This window comes from Fopius arisanus, unplaced genomic scaffold, assembly GCF_000806365.1.
Source record: "Fopius arisanus strain USDA-PBARC FA_bdor unplaced genomic scaffold, ASM80636v1 scaffold00093, whole genome shotgun sequence".
Lineage (NCBI taxonomy): Eukaryota > Metazoa > Arthropoda > Insecta > Hymenoptera > Braconidae > Fopius > Fopius arisanus.
Genome location: NW_011887832.1, coordinates 198,061 through 223,868, shown reverse-complemented (window position 1 = coordinate 223,868; position 25,808 = coordinate 198,061). Strand labels below are relative to the sequence as shown.

The 25,808-nt window shown below is 37.2% G+C and overlaps 1 protein-coding gene across 5 annotated transcripts in view; it reads right to left on the bottom strand.

The window, feature by feature from the left end:
- The window catches only part of LOC105270713 (acyl-CoA desaturase), a 316,759-nt gene that overhangs the window by 207,920 nt on the left and 83,031 nt on the right, over positions 1-25,808 (bottom strand). The window contains exon 2 of one of the 5 annotated variants that reach the window (XM_011311831.1): positions 17,566-17,681. The exons of 2 other annotated variants lie outside the window; for them this stretch is intronic. The gene's annotated coding sequence lies outside the window, so the exon portion shown is untranslated. Of the gene's footprint in view, positions 1-16,597; positions 16,676-17,565; positions 17,682-25,808 lie in introns of those variants that run through there. 2 more of the 5 variants (XM_011311830.1, XM_011311832.1) reach the window with 2 other exon arrangements.

Below are 25,808 nucleotides of genomic sequence, written 5' to 3'. Positions count from 1 at the left end.
GTGTTTTACCAACCACAATTGTCAACTTTTTGGGAGCCTTGAACAGCCACCTCTACGTGGTGCTCCCGGGTCATGCCAAGAGCTGTTCAGTTTTTGAGGTTAGGTTCCCAGATTTGAACTTTACTCAAAAACATTGCAGTGTCACCGAAGTGACCGATAAACATACATATATATATATATAATATATATATGTATATATTATATGAATAATACAATATGTAATATATAATATGCATAGCTTAGCTATGCGCCAAAAAAAGCTGACAAAAAACGTTACATGCTTTTTTTTAAAAGGGATCCCGATATAACCAGAATACGTTCTAACGAAATAATTAATGACACTTCAATATTATTAAATGAATTACTAGGGAGACTGCAACATGATATTTCAAAAGTTCTTGAGGTGGATGACGTGAAAATGAATACAAAAGAAAAATTAAAAAATTATGTGCTGAGCGTTGTAATATCCGCGATGATTTCAAGACTGAATATTTATGTTTTAACAGTTTTGAGAAACTTGAAACTTACATTTCACCTCAAACATATGTTCTAGGAGAGAGGAATGATGAGTCTGTCACAGGGGATTGAGGAAACTCCAAAGAATTGCTGTAATCGCTCAATTCATAGCTGTTCGTAAATCATTGAAAAAATTTCTTGAACAACCACTAATTTTGGATGAAACTCTGAATTACCTAAATATGTTGAAAGCTGATAATTGTATCATTAGTAATTTCGTGCCAGGACAACTATGGAGAGAACTGAGCAGTCAGATAGAATAGTATTACCGTTAATTATTTATTCAGATGATTATGAAAATAATAACGTATTGGGATCCCATAAAGGAATCTCGAAGTATTGTGCTGTGTATGCATATATTCCATGTCTCCCCCTCAAGTCGTGTCCAAACTTGAGAGTCCTATTACTCGTCCTCTTCAACACTTTAGATAGAAAATATGTAAATGACAAAGTGTTAATATCAGTAGTGGAGGATAAATTAAAATCCCTCGAGCAAGTCGGTACTGAGGTCGAATGTAGATCAGGGGAAAACATTACATTTTTCAGATTAACTCTTATAATGGGAGATAATTTGGCGTAGCATAGCTTACTGGGTTTTACTCAGAGTTTCAACCACAGGAGATTTTGTCGTTTCTGTCTGTGCCGTAAAAATGACATTCATAGGATTACGCACGAAAATCAGGTTTAATTATGAAGTATAAATAATTACGAGGCTGAATTGAAACAAAATAATTCCACACTCACTGGGATAATTGCCGAATGTCAATTAAAGGGCGTGGAGAATTTATTCCGCAAAAAATTTATATGCAGACATTGATACTCTTGAGTACACATGATATTCTTGAGGGTATTTGTGCTATGATTTAGCTCTCATATTGAATTACTTTATTAGAACGAAAAAAATTTTTGATTTGAACAACTTGAACGAGCGTTTACGAGGCTTCAATTATGGTAATATAAACAATGTTCCAGAAATAACTTCAATGAGCCTTACAAACAAAGCAATTATGATGTCAGCGAGCGAATTGCTAATGTTAGTAAGATACTTATATATATATACCATTAATAATTGCACATAAAATACCAGAAGAAAATAAGGTTTGGCAACTATTATTATCGCTCAAAGAAATTGTTGACATCATTACCAGCTATGATGTTGACAGTGATTGCTGGCAAGTTTTACCAGCCAAAATCGATGAATATTTACAATTGCTAGCGCATTGCTTCCCCATTGCTTTAAACCAAAGCATCATTTCTTGGTGCATTATCCTCAGGATCCTGTATGGTACTTTGGGAAAAATATCCACCATAAGGTGTCAACGAAAACACAGAGAAGGAAAAATCATTTCGAGAACATCGATTAGTCTCGTCAATGTTTGTAAAACCATTGCTATTAAACGTCAACTAAGGCTTAATTATCAACTTATCACCAAATGTATCCTTACAAAACTACAGTATGAAGAAAATTCGATTAGAGAGATTGAAATGATTTGTACTCATGATTTCCATGACATAAGATCACTTTCAAGTTTTTTTGATAAACCACCTGAAACAATAAAACCCACGGTGAAAAAAATAAAAATTGAAGAGTACGAGATTCAGAAGCGCGATATTATTGTGATTGCTTATGAGGTTGGTCTACTATTTTATCAGGTCCACACCATTATAATCGATGAGACCAGTGATAATGTATAATTATAACAAAATTATTACATAGTATTTTTTTGGATGAATTTACTCAATTGTACAAACTCGGAGGAATGGAATATTCGTGGACAATTTTACATTCTAAGCATGCGAAGGAAGCATTCATTACAAAACTAGTTAGATCAGTTCACGGCAACTATATACTAGAAACATCGTACTAAATTCCGAATTTAACAAAAAAATTCTTTAATAAATTAAAAATGCAAAATGTATGTTGTTGGTTTTCTTTTTTGGTTAAAAAAAATTTCAGGGTTCGTAAAAATTACGGGTCCTGTGCGTAAAATTTCCTCCGTCCCATGCATCAGCGAAGGGATGAATCATTTTTACGGAACTCATCGAAAAATTTACGTTGCGCAAATGTAAAATTTCTTTAGTGACTCGGACTTTTTCTTCAATTTGACTTCGCTCGCGGAATACGTTTCGAAACGTAATTTTTACATTTTTTTTTCGTTAAATTTTACTGAATATTTCTCTCCGTGTAGAACGTTGCTGAATTTACTGATATTAGTTCTATTTCGCTCCGACCAGTGCGCCAAGAACACTCTCAATACGTTCGTTTTCACTGAAAACTTTTCCAATTTTGTTTTTCGATTTCGTTCAAGAAGGTTCGTGTGATTTTGTTCCCACTTTCGTTTCCGCTCCTAATGCATTCTACGCAAAGAATGACATCTGTTCTTTCCTGAATGGTTTTTACCGTTTTTTGGAGCTGGAGAGATGCTGAGACGATCGCTTCCATTATCTTATCAGGTTCAAGTTATATAAAAATACAGCGATTGGAAAAAGAGCAAATTGCATCGTTTGTTCAAGAACGATTTTTGTCAGAGGTGTACACACACACACACACATACAATGGAGGAAATCTGACCTATATTTGATATGATCTTTGGGAGGATACGTCGGTGCATGGAATCAGCTGGGTCGATGTTAGCGGAGCATAAAGTAGAAGTAGTGCTCATATCGAGTACGAAAACGTTGGAGACGATCACGTTACGACACGGTGGCTCCCAACCGTTCATTCAGAATGTGGAAAACATGGTCGACTCCCGACTCAGTTTCAAGCAGCAAGCCACCCACGTAAGTACCACGGTCTCGAGAGTTGGAGCCGTTCTTTCCCGATTCATGCCCTCTGATGCGAGACGAGAATCCGTCACGTTCCCACAGAGATTATAGGGGAGATTTCTAACGCCAATGGCGAGGCTTCACCCGCGAAATTGTCTGGCCGACCTAGCCGAACTAATTTTGCGGGTGTACCTGTGAATCAAACAGGTCGCGAGGACAAGAGTGTCGGTAATTTTCGGAGGGCGTGGGTATAGATAAGGCAGAACGCGAGCCCGAGAGTGTCGATAATTCGGAAAGACCAGCAAACGCGAGAGTGTCGATAATTCGAGGAAATCGTAACGAACGAATACATCCCATATCGAGCGGAGTGGGGGTATGATGGAGAAACAATCGATGAACGGAATGAAAAAAATGAATTCACTTTTGTAAATTCGAAAACTTGTTCAACAAATTGGGTTAAAAATGTCTCGTGAATATATACTCAAACGATTGCGAATCAACTAAAACGTCGAGATTTACTGGTCCCTCGGAACGTTTTTTTTCAACCTTTCTATTTCTGTCAACAAATTCAAAAATTATTTAAAAAATTTGGGAAAAATTATCTTGCGAATATACACTCAAACGATTGGAAATCAGCTGAATTGTCGAGAATTGCTGGTCCCTCAGAACCTATTTTTTCCACTGTTCCTTTCTTCTTAACAAATTCAAAAATGATTAAACAAATTGGCGCAAGCGACTGAGAATCGTGTTTACGTTTTAACGTGGAGATTTATTGGTACCTGGGAACACTTTTCTGTCAACGTATTTACTTTTGTAAACAAATTCGACATTTTTTAACAAAAATAATGAAATAACAAACTAATCTCCACTTTTACTACGATTCTAAATCGTTTAAATATATACTGGTGTGACAATTTCTAAACGATTTGGTAAAGTAATGTCGAATTCGTTAACAAAAAAGGTATCGTTATAAAAAAAAGGTTCAGAGGGACCAGTAAATCTCGACGACTCAGCTAATTCCCAATGGTTTGAGTATATATTCGCAAGACCGTTTTTCCCCAATTTGTTTAATCATTTTTGAAATTGTTAACAAAAAAGGAACCGTGGAAAAAAAAAGTTCTCAGGGACCATTAAATCTCGACGATTCAGCTGATTCCCAATCGTTTGAGTATATATTCGCAAGACAATGTTTCCCCAATTTGTTGAATCATTTTTGAATTTGTTAACAAAACAGCTATCGTTTAAAAAAAAAAGTTCCGAGGGACCCATAAATCTCTACGTTTCAGACAATTCTCAATCGTTTGAGTATACATTTGCGAGACAATTTTTCCCGAATTTGTTAAAATTTTTTCAATTTGTTAACAAAAAAGATATCGTTGAAAAAAAAAAGTTCCGAGGGACCCATCTCCACGTTTCAGACGATTCTCAATCGTTTGAGTATACATTTGCGAGACAATTTTTCCCGAATTTGTTTAATCATGTTTGAATTTGTTAGCAAAAAAGATATCGTTTAAAAAAAAAAGTTCCGAGGGGCTAATAAATCGCCACGTTTCAGACGATTCTCAATCGGTTGAGTATACATTTGCGAGACAATTTTTCTCCAATTTGTTTAATCATTTTTGAATTTGTTAACAAAAAAGCTATCGTTTAAAAAAAAAAGTTCCGAGGGATCCATAAATCTCGATGTTTCAAGCGATTCCCAATCGTTTGAATATATATTTGCGAGACAATTTTTCCCCAATTTGTTGAACAATTTTTCGAATTTACAAAAGTGAATTGTTTTTTTTCATTCCGTCCATCGATTGTTTTTCCATCATCTTTCGTCACGATTTCTTCGAATTATCGACACCATGAAGAATAGAGTAAGGAGGCCGAACTCTGTGCATTCGATATTCGATCCGAACCAGACTCGTAAAATGTTGTAGATGGCATTAGAATCGCCCGGTTGCAGGATGATGGGTGGGAAATAGCAGCAGGTGGTGGGACCTGTGTACGCACTTTATAGGATTCACGAAGTGACTCTTTTTTAAATTATAATTTATCAATTAATATAAACTGATGATATGTTTGGTTCCGATTGATAAAATAGTCTCATATTTATCTAATATATCCTCTCTAGAAAAATGCAGCTCACACAAAACCTCAGTATTTTTAGCAACTTTACCGATTACCTCTTCTTATTTTTTTCTCAAAAGAAAATAGAAAAAATAAGACAGATTATGTAGTAACTCGCCTTCTTCTGTACTGCAATTCCTAGCAGCTCATGTGGAAAAATGAATATTAATATAAACCTGATGTGGAAATTTTAATAAACTTTTATTACGCACTCCACCCGATTTATTGTGTCTTTTATCATTTGCTGCTCCTGAGTTACATCCAGGAAATGTACACACCCTCCTCATCTTTGCTTTCACCAATAACTTTCAACTATTTTAGCGTGAATAAAAAAAACATCTAATCGGCCAATTTAACAATAATAACGCTGCGTGAATACAATTTTCAAATCACAGCAAAGCCACCAATACATGAAACATCTATTATGTGCATGTGAGACCCGAGCGACGTCAGCGCTATACGGCGCTATCTAGAGGAACTACATTCCTTCACCCCTCTGTGTCGCACATTTAGAACATTCTCCCACTACTGTTCGGCCTCCTTACTCTATTCTTCATGCCTATAATCTCTGGTTCCCACTGTTCAATTGGTTTGTACTGCGCAGCCTCTAGCGCGTTAGTTGCCTGGCACTACCTTTAAACATTTAAATTTTGCCGGCGACACGATTCCGCTTTTGAGCAGTTGTTGGAATAAATTTTTCTCATTAATGTTTCACATAGATCAAGGGTTATAAGCAAAAAACGTCAGAGATAATATTTTTTGAGCCTCATTAAATTGTGCTCGTTTACTGTTTGGGGCCCTGAAAAAGACCAATTAGTTCGAACAACAAACTATTTTTTCAATTGAATAAATAGCACAAATAGCTATAAATGGGAAACGGATTTGAAAATGATAATTTTGTGTTAAATGAACAATGGAAAAAAACCCATGTTCCGAATATCGTACAGGATTTTTCTTTACTTTCTGTATCAGGATAGGATCATGCTCCAGTTAAAGTTTTAGGGAGGAAAAAATTTTTGACCGAGTTATACATTAAAAAAAAATTGTCATATTTTGTTGGAAAAAAAGTTTTCATGTTCACATAATTTACGGAAATGAAATTTATTTGTAGTTAATAAAAGGTACAATTTTCAATGAACTATGAATCAGTCTAAGAAGTTTTTTTAATTCCTAAACATTTTACTGAAGCTTTATCTTATGATAGAGGAGATAAAAAATCGCAGACAAAATTTGAGACATGATTTTTTTCAATTGCTGATTTCATATAGTTCTACCAAAACAGTTTATAGATATTCTACTGAATACTCAGAAGAGATGGAATATAACAACAAACAATCATAAAAAATAGTTTTTCAAACACGCAGTAAAAATTAAGAGATCGTGACGACATACATCAGCGCGACAGGGATGAAAAAATTTAAACTATTTTATCAGCCCGACTTTAGATGCAGATTATTTGAATCTAAGGATGGCCTGAATAAATAGAAAACCATTGCAGTCAACGTTGTCACAGTGAATGGAGGATCGAATCTGGGCAATTGACTTGAAACAATCAATACCAAGCTTATAACGCTTTCGAGTTTTTATCTCAGCCACAATTGAAAAAGTGGAGAATTGATCTGTATATCATATAGTTGTATTTGCTAATAAATTAGCAATTTGCTTCCGAATGGTTATCTTCCATATAATTTCTTCCTTTCACAAATAAATTTTCATTTTTATTTTATTAAATTGAGTGCTTCCGTAACAGTTTACTTTTATAACCGAAAATAAAATAGTAATTTTTTACGTTTAAGAACTTAATTTTCGTGAGCTATTAGCGGAGGTCGCAATCGAGATAAAAATCTTCGCCTCTATCCAACAAATAAGGCCGAGAGCTACCGTGTACACGATACAACTACCCCTTCTATTGCCTCCAAATCGTATTCAATCCATAAAATACAAAGGCCACAAGCTACATGAAATCTGGGAATAGGTAGATCTTATAAATCGCCCTCAAGCTTGTCGTTGATGTAAGTTTACGTTTTTTTCGATTAATATGGCCAAGTATACGCCGATGGCAACGGACTCATTTCAATATTTTCCCGTTTTCTATAATCTTTCGGTTACATTGAAGTCACTAAGTTAGCAGCAGTTCGTTCCAACCTAACCTCGGCTCAATTTGGCGTTGGGATTTTGCCATCAGTGTATTCAAACCGTTGAATTATCACAGGGCAAAAGAGGAGAATGTTTTATTTTCTCCCTTGGACTTCATGTTTTTTATTTAGTTCCATTATTATAATTATTTATTTTATGGTAATGAACCTGCCGCACCCCATGACAAAACTTCAACTTCATCGAAACTCGTGATTGTGACAATTTAATTCGAATCTATTGCTATTCTGTTTTGTATTTTCCCTCTGGGGTTTCAAAGAGAATATGGATTATAGGCCTCAGATAACTCAAATACCCAGGTGGAGAAATCCAAGGTTGAACGATGGGTCCAAACTTGGATCAGCTTAGGATACCAAGCCTTGGAATTCCTAACTTGAACCAAGCTTGATTCAATATATCATATCTAGGTCATGCCAAGCCTTGGAATTGCTAGCTTGAACCAACCTTGATGTTATGCAAATACAGTGTTTCACAAAACTTGGTGAAAATAGGCAAATCGAAGCTTGGGTATCTCGGAAATTCCGACCACATTCCAAGCTTGGATCCAAGCTTGGATCCAAGCCTGGGATAGATAAACAAAAAAATAAATAATAATAATAATAATAATAATAATAATAATAATAATAATGGCTATAATAATAGCAACCAATTAATTACAGATAGAATAAATTACTGCGTACGTTCGTAATAAGGATTAGGAGTCGTAGAAGAAGGGGGAGGGGGAGAGGGGGGTGGGGTCGAAAAAAAGTAACTTATGTCAATGAATAATGTCAATTAAGTAAATAGTTACTGATGTTAGTTACAGTAAATAAATATAACGTTATTCAACAACAGTATTTCTATAAAGTTGACATAGAGTTTATATGCACAATTAAGAATCACAAGTTATAAGTGCGTGTTAGCTCAGTCAGTCTCGGTTGAGCGTCGGCTGGTGTCACACGTTTTATCGCACGACCACCTGCCTTCTTAACCTTAAAATCTAACCAAGTCTTGTAAAGTCGAACAAATTAATTTTCATTTGTTCTCCTTGCGGACACCTCGACACCCAAGGGTGCCATCAAATGCCGCCCCAAACCTTCTGAATCTCTCAAAAAGAAAAGCTATCATGAGTCCTCCTAAATCTACACCCAAAAAGAGTAAGCTGATCAAAAACGCTCAACCTCTGCCACGTGGCCCAGTCGACCCCGGAAGCAGCCAAAACCCTCCTAAACCACCTGGTGACATCCCTCCGATATTCATTCATAATGAAAACGTAGAAGTTAGAGAACTGATAAAAATGCTGGAATCGCATTTGACGAACAAGAACTTTAAAATCAAATTCCCAGATAACCAATCGTCCATTCTTCTCAATTCAAAAGCTGATCACGATCAAATTACTGACGCTTTCATCAAAGCCTCCTTCAAATTACATACCTTCGGTTTCAAACAAGATCGATCCAAAAAATTCATTTTGAAAGGACTCCCGGCCTCTTTCACTGAAGAAGAAGTTAAATCAGACCTCGTCAAAAGCAACATCAAGGTTATGTCAGTAAAACAATTTATCAAGGAAAACAAAGAAAATGGCTCCACTTCAGAACTGCCCAGTTTCTCAATCATTGTGAGCCCTGACACCTCCCTCAAAGACATCATGGATGTGAAAACAATTATTTATCACACCTTCTCCACTGAGAAATTTAAATCGGACGGGCAACCACTCCAATGCTTCAAATGTCAGGCATTTGGACATGCCAGTTGACACTGCAATCTTACTCCCAGATGTGTAAAATGCAGTGGCGAACACGATGCAAGAGCTTGCCAAATCGACACACTGGTCTGCCCAAATTGTGGAAACTCCCACGTCGCCAGCTTCAGAAGCTGCCCTGCTAGAGCCTCATATACATCCAAGCTCAAAAGAAAAAGTGAAGCCTAAACCCGTTCTGATCCCGAGCAACATCCAGCCCCAAAACGGCACTCAAACAACCTTGAAGTCTTACGCCAACGTAACCAGATCCAGAAAAAAATCTGCTTCAACCCCATGAATAATACCTGGTAGGACAATTCCTCAAGACCTCGAGTATTCTGTTTACGGGACGCCTGCATCCGAATACTCTGACACTACCGAAGGATCCTACGTCCACTCCAGAATACGAAAACCAATCCTTCGCCGCTCGGACCCTCACCTCCCCGAACCAGACGACTTCTCGATGAATCTCGACACCGCCAGACGATGCATCATCGACGCCAAAATTATTATTGGTGAGATATTTAATCTCAACATTTTCCAAACAATCGAAAAAATTAAAGAGATTATCAACTTATTAGAATCAGCCAAATCACCCATTGATAGATTAACAATTATCTCCACATATTCTGATATACTTTCTGATAATCCACAATGAGTCATGCAAACAATATCAATTTACTTGCCGTGAATATAAACTCAATTAGAAATAAAGTTGAAGAACTAACGAAAATTATCCAGGATAACTACGTTAAAATTGTCCTCCTGTCGGAAACCAACTCAAACAATAGAATTAAAAAGATATCAATTACAGATTTCATCACAGTAAGAGAGGACAGAGTCCACAAAGCTGGGGCAGGGGTAGCTATTGCTATCCATAACTCCATCAAATTCAACATTCTACCTCACAATATTCAATCAAAAACCGAATATGTTGGAGTCGAGATTCCCATTAACAACAAATCCACTCACATTTATTCTATTTATAATCCTCCAGATGTTTTAATTAACATCGAGCTACTTAAAGCCCTCCTACGCTCCAACAACTCCACAATACTCGCTGGAGATCTCAATGCAAAGGACGACACCTGGAACGCCTCCAAGTCAAACGGTTCTGGTAAGGCCATTAGCGATTTTACCACCACCAGAAATTTCTTTCTCCATGCTCCTGGGGAACCTACTCACTATCCCGGTAGTGGCAAAAACCCTAGCACCATCGACCTTCTCATCACCAATAATAACTTCCTCGTACACAACTTTCGTGTGCTACACGAGTCACCCTCGGACCACTTGCCGCTGTCCTTTTCTCTGTATGGGAATCCTAAACTAATCAATCAAATTAAAAGATTCAATTTTAAGAAAGCGAACTGGAAAGGATTCAGGGAGGATCTAAACGAGTCACTCGACTCAGCAAATCCAACCTGCGACTCTCCGGACCAAATAGATACTGATATTTCTAAAATTTCCAATCTAATAGTAAAAGCCTATGCGTCAAATCACCAGTAAGTCATCCTTCATTCTTCTCAGTTAAACTTCCAGGAGATATTCTATCACTGATCACACAAAAAAACGAAATGAGAAACCGATGGCAAAAAAACAGAAGCCCTCTACTCAAATCCTGGCTCAACAGGCTAACGAAAGATGTGCAAGAAAAAATTAACAAGTGGAGACGGAAAAACTGGGATACAAAACTTCAAAACATAAATCCTCGCGATCACTCCATCTGGAGGATCGCCAAAAACTTCAATAACTCTCCAAAGTTTACATTCCCTAACTTCAATGTTAATAACTCCATAATTACTGATCAAATTGCAAAAGCTGACGTATTATGCGCGCAGTACGCAAAAATCCACGAAGACGCTGCAAACCGGGGTAACACTTCTTTCGACCAACAAGTTATCTCCCAAGTTACAAAAACCTGCAAAAATAATATTCAAGATCTCCCCATGGTAGGATTTACAAACCCCAAGGAAGTTAGTTCAATAATTAAAAATTAAAAAAAAAATCTGCTCCAGGCATTGATAAGATTCCTAACGTGGTGATCAAGGAGATCCCCCGTAAAACTATAGTTTTTCTCACTAAAATATTCAACCCGTATTTACGGCTACATGATTTCCCCGGTGAGTGGAAGCGAGCTGCAGTGATTCCAATCCTGAAACCCGGTAAATCTCCTTTCCTACCAATAAGTTACAGACCAGAAAGCCTCCTACCGAACCTAGGCAAAGTATTGGAGAAAATTATTCTGAAGAGAATCAATACAGTCGTTTTGGAAAAAAATTTAATTCCGCCAGAACAATTTGGTTTCAGAGCAAACCATTCTACGTACCATCAACTGGCTCGTATTACCGATGTTATTAAAGTCGCGAAAGATAAAAAAGAAAACACCGCGGTCCTTCTTCTTGACAGCGAAAAAATGTTTGACTCGGTCTGGCCTTGCGGAATCGTCTACAAACTTCTCGAGCTGGATTTTCCAATTTACCTCGTCAAAACCATTTTCTCATATCTAGAAGACAGATATATTCAGGTTAAAATAAACACTGATTTTTCTAGCCCTCATAAGATTGCTGCAGGCGTCCCCCAGGGCTCTATCCTCTCTCCTACACTTTTTAATATTTATATAGCATCTGTATTCAAAACGATCCCGCCAAATGTCAACATCGCAGGATTTGCTGATGACTTAGCGTTGTTCTCAACTAGCCCATCTCACAACAAAGCGGTGGCTCGCCTGGAAAACGCAGCCACTCTAGTCATTAAGGAACTCAATAAGTGGAAGACAAATGTTAACGAATCCAAAACGGAAGTTATCTTATTTACGTCAAACAATACCAGCAGGACACAAGTTAAAAGTAAAGGGAAGCTCGTCGCTCCTTCGAAGAATGTTAAATACTTAGGGATCTGGATTGACAGGAAACTCCTCTGGAACCACAATATCAATATATTAAATAATAAAGCAAAAGCTATATTGGCCAGACTATACTGGCTCTTCAAGTCCAGCTCCCTAAGTACCCAACTTAAGTTAACATTATATAAGGCTCTTGTAACACCTGTGATATCGTACGGTTGCCTGATTTGGCATACTGCAGCCCAATCTCACATAAATAAGCGACAAATTAATCGAAATAAATTCCTTAGGATAATAGGAAATTTCTCTCCTAGAACAAAAATTGAACAGATTAACTCCAATCTGAATATCGATTACATCTCCACTTATATTAGTAAGCTCACCGACAATTTTGAACTCAGTCTTAAAAACCATCCAAACAAAAATCTAAATGACATAAATATTAACCGGCGTTCTAGATGGTCCCATTAGTGTCCTTCTACTGCCCCCCCTTGCCCTGGCTCGCAGCTCTCCTTCCACCTCCTTCTCCCCCCCCCCCCTCACCAAATCCATTTTCAAACATAGCTTGTAGGGTTTTTCACTATTTACAAATTTTCCCTACCCATCCCCTGACAATATTCACTGGTAAACATACCTCAACCATTCCCGCAATTAATAATTATACTATTCATTATGTATTCAATAGGTAAAAAGCCATTGGCTGGTGGCCTAGTCATGCAAATATTTACCATACTATGTACAACCTGTATGTAACAAAATGATGACAATAAAAGTCTTATAAATTAAAGTGTTAGCTCAGCGGTAAGGCATAGGTTTCATAATGTTAGGGTCATGCGTTCGAATCTCGGTTGCGGCGGTCAATTTTTAAGTCAAACAATTAGGTTTTTTCAAAGACCAATTTATCAGGGAAGGATAAATAGAGACAAAATTGACTTGCATCCACGATAAAAAACTAATTATTTCATTTTTGCCTCTATTTTAATCAATAATTGCTAGATAAGTTGAAGGATTGGTTAAGGATTGGATCCCAGGCTCGGCTTGGATTTTACGCTCAAGTTTGAATCAAGGTTGGTCCAAGTTCGGCCCAGGCCTGGACTAACTTCATTTTAGCATGTTGGCTCAACCTTGGATCGAGCTCGACGTCCAAGCTTGAACTAGCGTTATATAGCAAGGAATAACCAAGGTTGGTACAATCTTGAATTCCAAGCTTGAGCCAAGCTAGGTTAGTCTTGGTCCGAGCTTGGGACCAATGGTTCATCCCCACCTGGGTATCAATTTTTCCTTAAAACTGATACTTCAGTTGGTCATAATACAAGTTTATTTGATTGTCGAGACGGCAATCTGTTTTTCAGTGAAGGGAGTAGTGTGACGAATAGCTAAAACTCCTAATTTACCATTTGCATTCCATCGGTATCCATTCTTTTCGTTCCTTCACACCTCTCCTCTGAAATTAGTATTTCTTTTTTATGATGTTAGTTTTCTTTTTCTGCTAATCTTGACAGTTTGTTGTATCAATGCTGCATCTAATTATTAATTTAATAACCCCACTTATCTTTAAATCCATGTGCTCTTCAATACAAGAAATGAATTTCTTACCGATACACTCGGCTATAATAAATTCAGAATTAATCCAAAATAACTAACTTAGAGCAGCGAATTCATGTCTCTGGAATCTATTTCAACAAGAGACAAGAAGGTAATCATCAGATTTTTCTCCTATAAGGATGACTAAGTGAGAAGTATACTTTTCAAACCCTCATTCGAAATGTTCTTTTGCTTTTGTTTTTTTTTAAATGTTCAATTTTTTATCGCTCTGAAATGATAAACTTAAATCAACTTTTTCAAGCACCATTGTATGTATCACCTGACTGATAGGCGAAGAAATCATCGAAATATTAAAAAAAAAATGTATCTTCACAGAGATTAAAAAAATTCTTATTGCTGTCACCTTCATCTTCGAACTCGGTTAAGAGCACATCAGGACACATTTTTTAAGCCGTGATTCAATTAATTCAGATGATTTTTTTTTGAGCTATCGTAAAAAAAAACGAATTTTCGAAAAATGTAAAAATTATAAAAACGGATGGGTGAAATCAATTTCTAGTGACGGCGATAGATAGAACCCAATGAGACCTACATTCGGATAGAAAAAGATGCAACTGATGAGAGATACAGGTAAGCAATCAAAGAAAATCAATGAAATAAAAATAGCACATACACACACACATACATACATACATTCGGACACGGTCGACTGCATTTTCGAAATCATTGGGTCATATTAAGTGGAAATATAACAAAAAATGGGAATTTTAAATTTGGTCGATTACAAAGCTTCCATTCGAAGCAAAAAGCTTCCATTCGGAAGCAAAAAATTAACAACTATTGTCGCTATCACTTTCATCTTCGAACTCGGTTCAAAAGACACTTGAATGAATTTTTCAAGCCATCCAGGATTTGATTCAAACCAATATTTTTTCAATGATTGATAAAATCCGAAATTAAAAAAAAAAAAATTGAAAAATTGAAAAACAAAAATTATACCAATCGAAACGAATTCGAATTAATGTCGATGGATAGAGCTCGACAGTGACTACATTTGAAAAAAAAAAGTTATTTGATGGTATGCATCAAGTCGCGCACATTTCAAAAAAGTTTAAAAAAAATGAAAAAAACCGTTTGTTATATACATACGCACATGCATGCATACGTACGGACAGGATCTAAAAATAACATTTTTTAACTTTTTGGACCATAATGGAGTAATATAACACAAAAAAACAAAAACTTATTTCTGCACGATTGCAATGCTTCCGTTTCGGGAGCGAAAACCTAACGAATTAAAAATTTTACAGATTTTTTTAACAGCATTTCTATTAAAGGTTTTTTCTTTACTATTATAAAAACAAGAATTTTTTCTTCTCTCAAAAAAAAATTCGTTTCCATAACCTTTATCTCAATCAATTCCAATTCCCATACCTGATCACAGGAAATTTTCGAGAATCATCATGAAATAAGAGAAATCATACAAAGATATAAGCACTTTCTCTAGCTGTCCGGAAGCATACTATCAAGTCAGTGATGGAGATAAAAGATTTTAAAAATTCAGTCAAAGACTTGCTCATTGCCACATCCTCGCTTTCTGATACTCCCAGCCTTCTGTTTGTTTCAATTGTTTCATATTGAAACTCTATGAAAAAACAGTTCATTTATTGCTTATCAGCAGCCGTGGTCTTTCCGAAAATGATGGCTGTAATATCCACCACGCGATGTCAAATTTCATGCTCCTATCCATCGAGATTTGATTGTGGGGAATAATCCCTCTAATCACACACAAACTGCAAAATTATCGGGCATTTTCGTCAAGGTTCCTGCAAACAAATCAAGTCATCAAGTTTATCGGGAAAAACATGACTCCTTCATTTGTTTGTAACAATGCTATTGAGAAATGCCTGAGAATTTTAAAGTTCGTGTGGTATTATAAGTGAACATTTCTCGGATTATCGCTGATTGATAATACTTGTATGCAAAATCCACCGGTTATAGTTGAGGACAATTAGGCGTCATTCGAAATTAAGTTTTCGCCATGAAAAATGCAAGAGCCTGTGGTCTTGTGGGTCGATGAGCCAGTCCCTATAAATAATTTACATTCCTCATCTCTGTTTAGGTAGTTGAAATAAATACCAATTAGAACAATTTTTAAGACTATATTTCCCTTGTTCTGCCTGGTTTAAGTTTCCGTGAGCTCAAACTCGTGAGCTTCATCCAAGATCCACCCTCTCTCCATAATTAGCATTAACTAGCATACAGTGTGCAACCCAGGATCGTCACCGACCGGCGAAGGTTTCATTTATCATACCGCTTCCTGTGCTTTTTTGTGAAGTTCTGCATTCTTTCCATTACATTCTTGCCTTCTACCTTACCACTAATTTTACATTGTTGTTTGAGGAATAATGTATTTAATTATTGGGCTGCTGATTTTATTAGGTAGAAGAAATAGACAAGGAAAAAATAATCCACCTATTCAAAACGTGTTAAACCCACCCAAAATGATAGGCCATAGATAAATTAACATGAGTTTATTTTTTGTCTAGTCTATCTCTTCAGGGATTCGTCAATTTTCAATTCGAATTGGGTAGATATAAAAACTTATCTTCTATATGTCGGCAAAAAACCATCAGTTATGGGCATCCTATGTATAGTGAAATCGTCAAAAAATTATTTTTGAACCGATGAGACTGAAATTTGTTATTATGACACCCAAAATTGGTGATCACTGATTCGGCCAATACAATGCAAGCAAAGGGAAAACAAAATTATAGCTTCCCGTTATGACTATCTTCATTAATTTGAGGTTTATACACTCAACTGCATCAAACAATTTGTAATAAATATTATAATATATTATAATATTCAGGCATAATATATTTAAGCATGTAACTATAGCTCTGCTAAACCCATTCACCTCACTGAATGTGACTTACCCATATATAAATAAGAACTTTTCTACCGATGGATTCCAGATACTGCTGACGTAAGCCTACTCTGTCTGTTGATGGAAGCGCACAATTGAGTACATTAGTGCATTTTCAAGAAACCGTGAGCGCGACGAATTTCACACTTATGGCGATATTTGCACATGTTAGAAATTATGAAATGCGATGGAAAGACGTTTAACTGTCGAGGAGCAGTTATGTTTTCACAACATATAAGTGTGAAACTCTAAGTGGCTTAAATTTACCCATTTTTCATATTGCATTTACGACTCCTTCATTCTTTTGACGATCTCATACCCATCACGATTCCTTAATACATATCTTCTAAACCTTTCTCTATTGGTTTTCATTCCAGCTTCTCTTGGCAGTATAGAAACTCATTATGATGGCAGTGAATTATTAGTCATAAAACAGCGAAAAAAAATTTAATGGTGAATCTCGTCAAAAAATAATAATTTACGAGTAAAAATGCAACTTTCCTACATTGTATTTGCATTTTGCATTTATGTATGGCAACATTCGGGAATAAAAAGTTTTACGATGCTTGAATAATGTCAGTGACCGGATTCCGTTGGTTTTTATAGCTATTCCATAAGTGCGTAATTATCCGTGCAGCCTGTTGCGAATTTCTAAACATACCCCGACTGTTCCATATTTCTCCTCGTTGAATGTCTTCGCGGAGAAAGGTCTTGCTGTTTAGGAGAGGACATTTTTTTATGTCGCCATAACGTGAATTGGCAGCTAAAAAGTGGAGTATGGGTGGGTACCCAGCATTCAACTAGTTAAAGAAATTCGTTCTTGCAACAAACTTCCTCAAATGTCTCCTAATTGAGATTTCGATCGAGTTTTAGATGGCGCAATCTGGACTATTAGGTAGTTTTTCTAACAGCTTTAGCAATTACAAATTTTCCGATCCGTTGCAGAGTGGAAACTGGTTTTTGACAAAAAAAAATTACCTTCCACTGTTGCACTTACGTGTACGCTTGGTTTTGTTGTTGTAAGTTAATCTTGTTGATAACTGACGATTAAATCTTTAGCATACAATGTGTGTTGTACGGAATAACAGGGTAAGCTGAAAATAGAAGAAGTAATCATTGTTTATTGATGCTCAGGATTGCTCTGATTACACTATTTAAGTCAAAAGTGATCAAGTACAAAGAAGCCCCTCTTTCTTTGTAAATTTCACATTTTATTTAATACACCCGTAAATGAAAAAATAACAAACAAAAGTGGTTCAGGTTTGACGAAAATGAGTGTTACATCAGCGAGGCAATCTTATTCGACAGGGAATACCTTTGTTTTTTGTCGGTCATTTTCTATTTCGGTCAACAATTTCGATTAGTCATAGATGAAATTAGTCCACTATAAGACGAACTAAAAGCAAGCAATTCCATTCTACTCGATATCAACAGGGAGCGTGATCCATTTATCAAATAAATATGAAAACTCATATGTGTACATCGGGCATTTCATGAATTATCAACAAGATTTTCACCTTCAAATTTTAGATTGAGGTCCCCTGAAGATGGAAAAAATGTAAAAAAAAACACTTTGTCAATAATTTTGAAAATTAGTATTGTTGAATGTTGACTAATCGGTATCGTGTATTTTCCCATGGTGGTGTCGATAGAGTGGGGAGGAGAAAACGTGACAACAGCGTATCAGTTGACTTATTGTTGAGATATTCAAGAAAATCGTTTCAGGTGCAAAGTTGAATGGTTCCTAAACCGATCATCCGATCCAACCCATCTTCAATACAAACATCGTAATCATAAGCGGACACTTTTTATCAAATTTTAAGTTAATAGGCGGATTTTTGCCAATCAGAACAGGCGTACAACAAATTTTTCCGAAAAATATCAAAATTTCTGGAAAACTTTGTAGGAGTAAATAAATATTCTGACTGATCTATATAGACTCTATAGATATTATAGAGCACATTGAGAGAACCATTCAAAAAATTGAATTGGTTCGATAGTTTCTGAGATATTTGTAAAAAAAAAATGGTTCCGAAACGATCACCGATATCTTGAATATTACCTCATCGATAGGGCTGAAATTTGGTACAGATCAATTCCGTACGATGACCTATGGATTCACGAAATTTCAGATTTTTCGGAATCGATGTACTATAAAGGGTATTTTCCGGCTTTCCTAAAAGTTGACCATCTCGTTCTGACATTCATCGGATCCTCCGCACTTTGACATTTCAGATGATTCTAAATCATTTCCAGGCAGAATTATTTCGAATTATTAGCAAGACCCTTTCAAATGTATAATTTGCAATCAATTAATGCAGCAATCACGTAGAAGAGTGCATACTTTGCCATTAATTAAGCATAAACATTACCATTTTCATGCCTACCGATTGCTCACGAAAGTACCCCCCATCGAAGTTCTCCATACTTCAATCCAATTCCAGTAATACTCAGCTCGATTCCCGAGATTCAATTAATTTTTTCTTTCGAATGGAAGCATTGCAATCGTTCGATTTTTCGAGTCTCTAATTGTGTCTGGAAATGACGTAGAATGGTCCGAAACGTAAAAATACCAAGTCTGAAGGCCATGTGTGTGTAGATGGTGAGCTGAGGCTCAATTTTTACAAAGGACGAAGAATAGAGGGCTGAATTAATTCCCAAAAATTGGAAATTCCGTCAGTTCACAGGTTATAGTAAGGACTTCATAGGTGCTAGATTTCAGCCCGCTCGGTTGAATAGTTTTTGAAATATCGGCGATTGTTTCGAAAAAGTTTTTTGTAAATATTTCAGAAACTATTCAACCGTTTGCCCATTTCATTCTATTGAAATGTTCGTCTCAATGTACTCTATATGGACGAGTGAAAATATATTTATATGCTTTCATAAACTTTTCGAGATTTCAATTTTCATATTTTCTGAAGAAATGCGTTGCACGCCCTCTCTGATAAAAAAAATCAATTTATCAATTTGAAATTGGCTGAAAGATTTCTCTTATGGCTGTAATCTTTGATATTGAAGATGGGCTAGATTGGATGATTTGTTCAGGAGATATTCAAGTTTTTATCTGAAATTATTTTCTCAAATATCTCAAAAACGACTCAAATGATTCGATTTTACTTCCTTTCAAAATATTCGTTACATGGTATACATTGTATAGGGCATACCCTATTTAGATGAACTAAAGAGATGTTCGCGTTCGAAGAAAATATGAAGAAATTTTCATTTTCATGTCCATTCGAAAGCTAACCATCAATTAAATTGATGGCATACTAAGATTAAAAAAAAATAAATAACATGTGAAGTAACAATCATATGTCTTCTACCAATAGGAGGTATAGGGAATTGTTGAGGGCAGATTAACGCAAATTAATGAATTTATCCAAGTAATATATTATTTAGTATTGCTGAAATTGGAAATAGTTCCAGTTATCATGTATTTTAGGGGCTGTCCAATTACTACCTGTAATGCGATCTAAGTTTTAGTATATTGCAGGTTCTTATTATTAGAATAATTTCTTTTATATTAATTAATGACGGTTGATACTGACTTGCCCGCTACTGCTTCTGATCTGTTCCTTGATACCCAGGTAGGAATTAACAATTGGCCCAAGCTTGGGTGATGGGCGGCCAATAGACAAGGCTCGAGCTTGGCATCCAAGGCTGGCCCAAGCCTGGTTGAGCCCTGGGATGATAACGTGCGGGCATTCCTTGGCCACCAGACTTGAGCCGAGCTTGGTCGCCAGGCCTTAGCCATGCCTCATATTTATTTATTTAAATTGATAAAAAAATAAAAAATAATGTTCATTGAAGCATTTCTGCAATTGAGTACTGTCTAATTACTCACTCCTAACTTATTTTCCAACGCGAATCGCTAATTTGTTAACCTAAAATATTACCCTAACCGGGGATCGAACCGACGCCAAAATCTCTAGTCCTGCGCCCTAACTGCTAGTCTAATACTTTACTTTACTTTATAAGACATTTATTGTCATCATTTTGTTATATACATGTTGTACATAGTATGGTAAATATTTACATGAGTAGGCCACCAGCCAATGGTTTTTTACCTAATGAATACATAATGAATAGTATAATTATGAATTGACAGAGTGGTTTAGGTATATTTACCAGTGAATATTGTCAGGGAAGGGGTAGGGAAAAATTTGTAAATAGTAAAAAACCCTACAAGTTATGTTTGAAATTGAATTTTGGGGAGGGGTGGAAGGAGAGCTAGGAGCCAGGGTAAGGGGGGCAGTAGAAGGACACTAATGGGACCATCTAGAACGCCGGGTAATATTCATGTCATTTAGATTTTTGTTTGGATGGTTTTTACGACTGAATTCAAATTTGTCGGTGAGCTTACTGATATAAGTGGAAATGTAATCGATATTCAGATTGGAGTGAATCTGTTCAATTTTTGTTCTAGGAGGGAAATTTCCTATTATCCTAAGGAATTTACTTTGATTAATTTGTAGCTTATTTATGTGAGTTTGGGCTACAGTATGTCAAATCGGGCAACCGTACGATATCACAGGTCTTACAAGAGCCTTATATAAAGTTAGTTTAAGTTGGGTACTTAGGGAGCTGGATTTGAAGAGCCAGTATAGTCTGGCCAATATAGCTTTTGCATTATTATTTAATATATTGATATCGTGGCTCCAGACGAGTTTTCTGTCAATCCAGATCCCTAAGTACTTAAGGTTGTTGTCGTGCAAACCCGTTTTTCGACAGATTCTTTTTAAATTTTCGCTATAGATAGCTCTTAAAATTCCCTCCAAAATGAGCACAACAAAAAACCAATCGTCAGTTTCTGAGCTGAGATATGATTTTTTGAATTAGCATGGGTTCAAATGCATTTCACCGTTTTTATTAAAAAAAAAAAACTACTCGACATTTTTTGATGAAATTAACACAGAACGTAGAAAAAGTGACCACCAATATACTGAAGAAAAAAGAAAGTGATCGTCAGTTTCGTAGTAGAGTAATAAATTTTCAAAGTAGCATTATTTCTCCCAGTGGGCGGAGCGCATGGGTTTGTTGCGCGCGACGCGACAACAACGCTTTTTGCTCGAGTGGCGCGAATCTATTTGGAATAGTCAATGACGAATCAAAGGGACGATTCATAAATAAAATAAATATATTGAGTGAGAAAGAGAGAGACATGAAAACAGAGACACGCTGCGCGCGGTTGCCATGCTCGACACCATTTAGCGTTAGCTGTGTGTACATGTATCCATGCATGGTTGATTCTTGTGTGCGTGAGTCGAGTGGAACTGTACACCCGCAAAAGTTTATATTCTAACTCGTATTCTCCGCTTAGCGGAAGATCAACCCGGAGCGTAGTAAATTTTAAGCCTGACTCTCTCGCGACAACAACCTTAACATTGTTTGAAAGAGTGACGAGCTTCCCCTTAATTTTAATTTGTGTCCTGGTGGTATTGTTTGCCGTAAATAAGATAACTTCCGTTTTGGATTCATCAACATTTATCTTCCACTTGTTGAGTTCTTTAATGACTAGAGTGGCTGCGTTTTCCAGGCGAGCCACCGCTTTGTTGAGAGATGGACTAGTTGAGAACAACGCTAAGTCATCAGCAAATGCTGCGATGTTGACATTTGGCGGGATCGTTTTGAATACAGATGCTATATAAATATTAAAAAGTGTAGGAGAGAGGATAGAGCCCTGGGGGACTCCTGCAGCAATCTTATGAGGGCTAGAAAAATCAGTGTTTACTTTAACCTGAATATATCTGTCTTCTAGATGGGAGAAAATGGTTTTGACGAGATAAATTGGAAGATCCAGCTCGAGAAGTTTGTAGACGATCGCGCAAGGCCAGACCGAGTCAAACGTTTTTTCGCTGTTAAGAAGGAGGACCGCGGTGTTTTGTTTTTATCTTTCGCGACTTTAATAACATCGGTAAGACAGGCCAGTTGATGGTACGTAGAATGGTTTGCTCTGAAACCAAATTGTTCTGGTGGAATTAAATTTTTTTCCACAACGACTGTATTGATTCTCTTCAGAATAATTTTCTCCAGTACTTTGCCTAGGTTCGGCGTTTGGCTTGGAGGCGTTCCAGACGTGGTCCTTTGCATTGAGATCTCCAGCGAGTATTGTGGAGTTGTTGGAGTGTAGGAGGGATTCAAGTAGCTCAATGTCAATTAAAACATCTGGAGGATTATAAATAGAATAAATGTGAGTGGATTTGTTGTTAATGAGAATCTCGACTCCAACATATTCCGTTTGTGATTGAATATTGTGAGGTAGGATGTTGAATTTGATGGAGTTATGGATAGCAATAGCTACCCCTCCCTCAGCTTTGTGAACTCAGTCCTCTATTACTGTGATGAAATCTGTAATTGATATTTTTTTAATTCTATTGTTCAAGTTGGTTTCCGAAAGGAGGACAATTTTAACGTAGTTATCCTGGATAATTTTCGTTAGTTCTTCAACTTTATTTCTAATTGAGTTTATATTTACGGCAAGTAAATTAATATTGTTTGCATGAGTCATTGTGGATTATCAGAAAGTATATCAAAATATGTGGTGATAACTGTTAATCTACCGATAGGTGATTTGGCTGATTTTACTAGGTTGATCATCTCTTTAAGTTTTTCGATTGTTTGGAAAATGTTGAGATTGAATAACTCACTAACAATAATTTTGGCGTCGATTATGCATCGTCTGGCGGTGTCGAGATTCATCGAGAAGTCGTCTGGTTCGGGGAGATGAAGGTCCGAGCGGCGAAGGATTGGTTTTCGTATTCTGGAGTGGACGTAAGATCCTTCGGTGGTATCGGAGTATTCGGATGCAGGCGTCCCGTAGACAGAATACTCGAGGTCTTGAGGATTTGTCCTCGCAGGTATTATTGATAGGGTTGAAGCACATTTTTTTCTGGAGCTGGTTACGTTGGCGTAAGTCTTCAGGGTTGTTTGAGTGGGGTTTTGGGGCTGGATGTTGCTCGTGATCAGAGCGGGTTTAGGCTCACTTCTTCTTTTGATCTTGGTTGTATATGAGGCTCTAGCAGGGCAGCTTCTGAAGCTGGCGACGTGGGAGTTTCCACAATTTGTGCAGACCAGTGTGTCAGTTTGGCAAGCTCTTGCATCGTGTTCACCATTGCATTTTACACATCTGGGAGTAATATTGCAGTGTGAGCTGGCATGTCCAAATGCCTGACATTTGCAGTATTGAAGTGGTTGTCCGTCCGATTTAAATTTCTCAATGGAGAAGGTGTGATACATGATTGTTTTTACATCCATGATGTCTTTGAGGGAGGTGTCAGGACTCACAATGATTGAGAAAATGGGCAGTTTTGAAGTGGAGCCATTTTGTTTGTTTTTCTTGATGAATTGTTTTACTGACATAACCTTGATGTTGCTTTTGACGAGGTCTGATTTAACTTCTTCATCAGTGAAAGAGGCCGGGAGTTCTTTCAAAATGAATTTTTTGGATCGATCTTGTTTGAAACCGAAGGTATAAAATTTGAAGGAGGCTTTGGTGAAAGCGTCAGTAATTTGGTCGTGATCAGCTTTTGATTTTAGTAGAATGACCGATTGGTTACCTTGGAATTTGATTTTGAAGTTCTTGTTCGTCAAATGCGATTCCCGCATTTTTATCAGCTCTCTAACTTCTACGTTTTCATTTCGAATGAATATCGGAGGGATGTCACCAGGTGGTTTAGGAAGGTTTTGGCTGCTTTCAGGGTCGACTGGCCCACGTGGCAAAGGTTCAGCATTTTTGATGAGCTTACTCTTTTTGGGTGTAGATTTAGGAGGACTCATGGTTGCTTTTCTTTTTGAGAAATTCAGAAGGTTTAGGGCGGCATTTGATGGCACCCTTGGGTGTCAAGGTGTCCACAAGGAGAGCAAATGAAAATTCATTTGTTCGACTTTAGAAGACTTGATTAGATTTTGCGGTTAAGAAGGCAGGTGGTCGTTCGATAAAACGTGTGACACCAGCCGGCGCTCAACCGAGACTGGGGAGTCTAATGCGCTGTTATTACTAACCTACCTAAATCATCGATATACAGACTCCAGAAAGTTTCAAAATATAATCCCTATTAAGTTCGATCTCACTAGTTACCGATTATCTCGGTATTTTATTAATTCACATACCCCCCCGCCCCCAGTCAACGTATCGGCAATGAACCAAAAATAACAATGTTTAGTTACTGTAGCGAACTGAATCTTAGCTATAATTACTGACATTATTTTCATTACCGTTATTATTAATCATTATTCTTGCAATTGTTATTATTCATCCGTCGCCCCCCCTCCTCCCGCCCTTGGAATTTTTCTCTTCACGCCCCCTTTCCCCTGATTTACTGAGCATTGGCAGACGAGCGTGGACCACCCTCCAGCCAGTCGTTGAGTCACTTTTGGACCAATGGTGGGCCTTCAGCTTTGGCTTCTATGGTCAGTCCAATGGTGGATAAAGATCGTCCTACCCGATGTTTGGTCGAAAAAGGGCAAACCGAGCGTGGACCAGTAATTGTCGTCCCATGAACATCTGTCAATCTCAGCTACTCATTGCCCACCAAGCTGGGGCGAAGGCTTGCCATCCCTCGCTGACCAACTATTGGTGGCCAGTCTTGGCCCATTTCTGGCCCGCGCCTGGTAACCCAAACTCGATTTTCAACATTGGTTGAAGCCTGGCTTAACCATTGGCTGAAATATGGCCCAAGCTTGGTTACCAAAGCCTAGGCAAGTCTAGGTTGAGCCAAGCTTGGACCGGTGGTTCGAGCTTGGCATTCCTGCCTGGGTAAGAACATACCTCTTACAGGCCGGAAAATGATCTTATACGATATTTCAATGCGTACGATATTCTATGGTAATTTAACTATCCCGGAATTGCATGAAACTTTCAATGCATTTCATATTCACACACACAGGAACAGAAAAATGTGTGAATTTCTATAGCCCAGGCAAATTACGGTACTTAGTTCCGTAAATCTTAACGGGACGGGAAGGTACAATTCTAACCTTGCTTCGCCCGGTTAGATCGCAGTTTCCAGTCACTACGAGAATAAAATATCGTGTGCCTCACAGAAATACAGTATTTTCTAACTCATGTGATTACACTCACATTTCGTCAGAAAATACTTTACACCCTAGAGGTTGTGACGAGGCAGAATTTTGCGCCCCCCCCCTGCCCCCTAATTAATACAGCTTATTTTTCCTAGGTTAAGTTAGGTTTAAGTTACTCCTTTTTCGCCACCGTTGGGCAA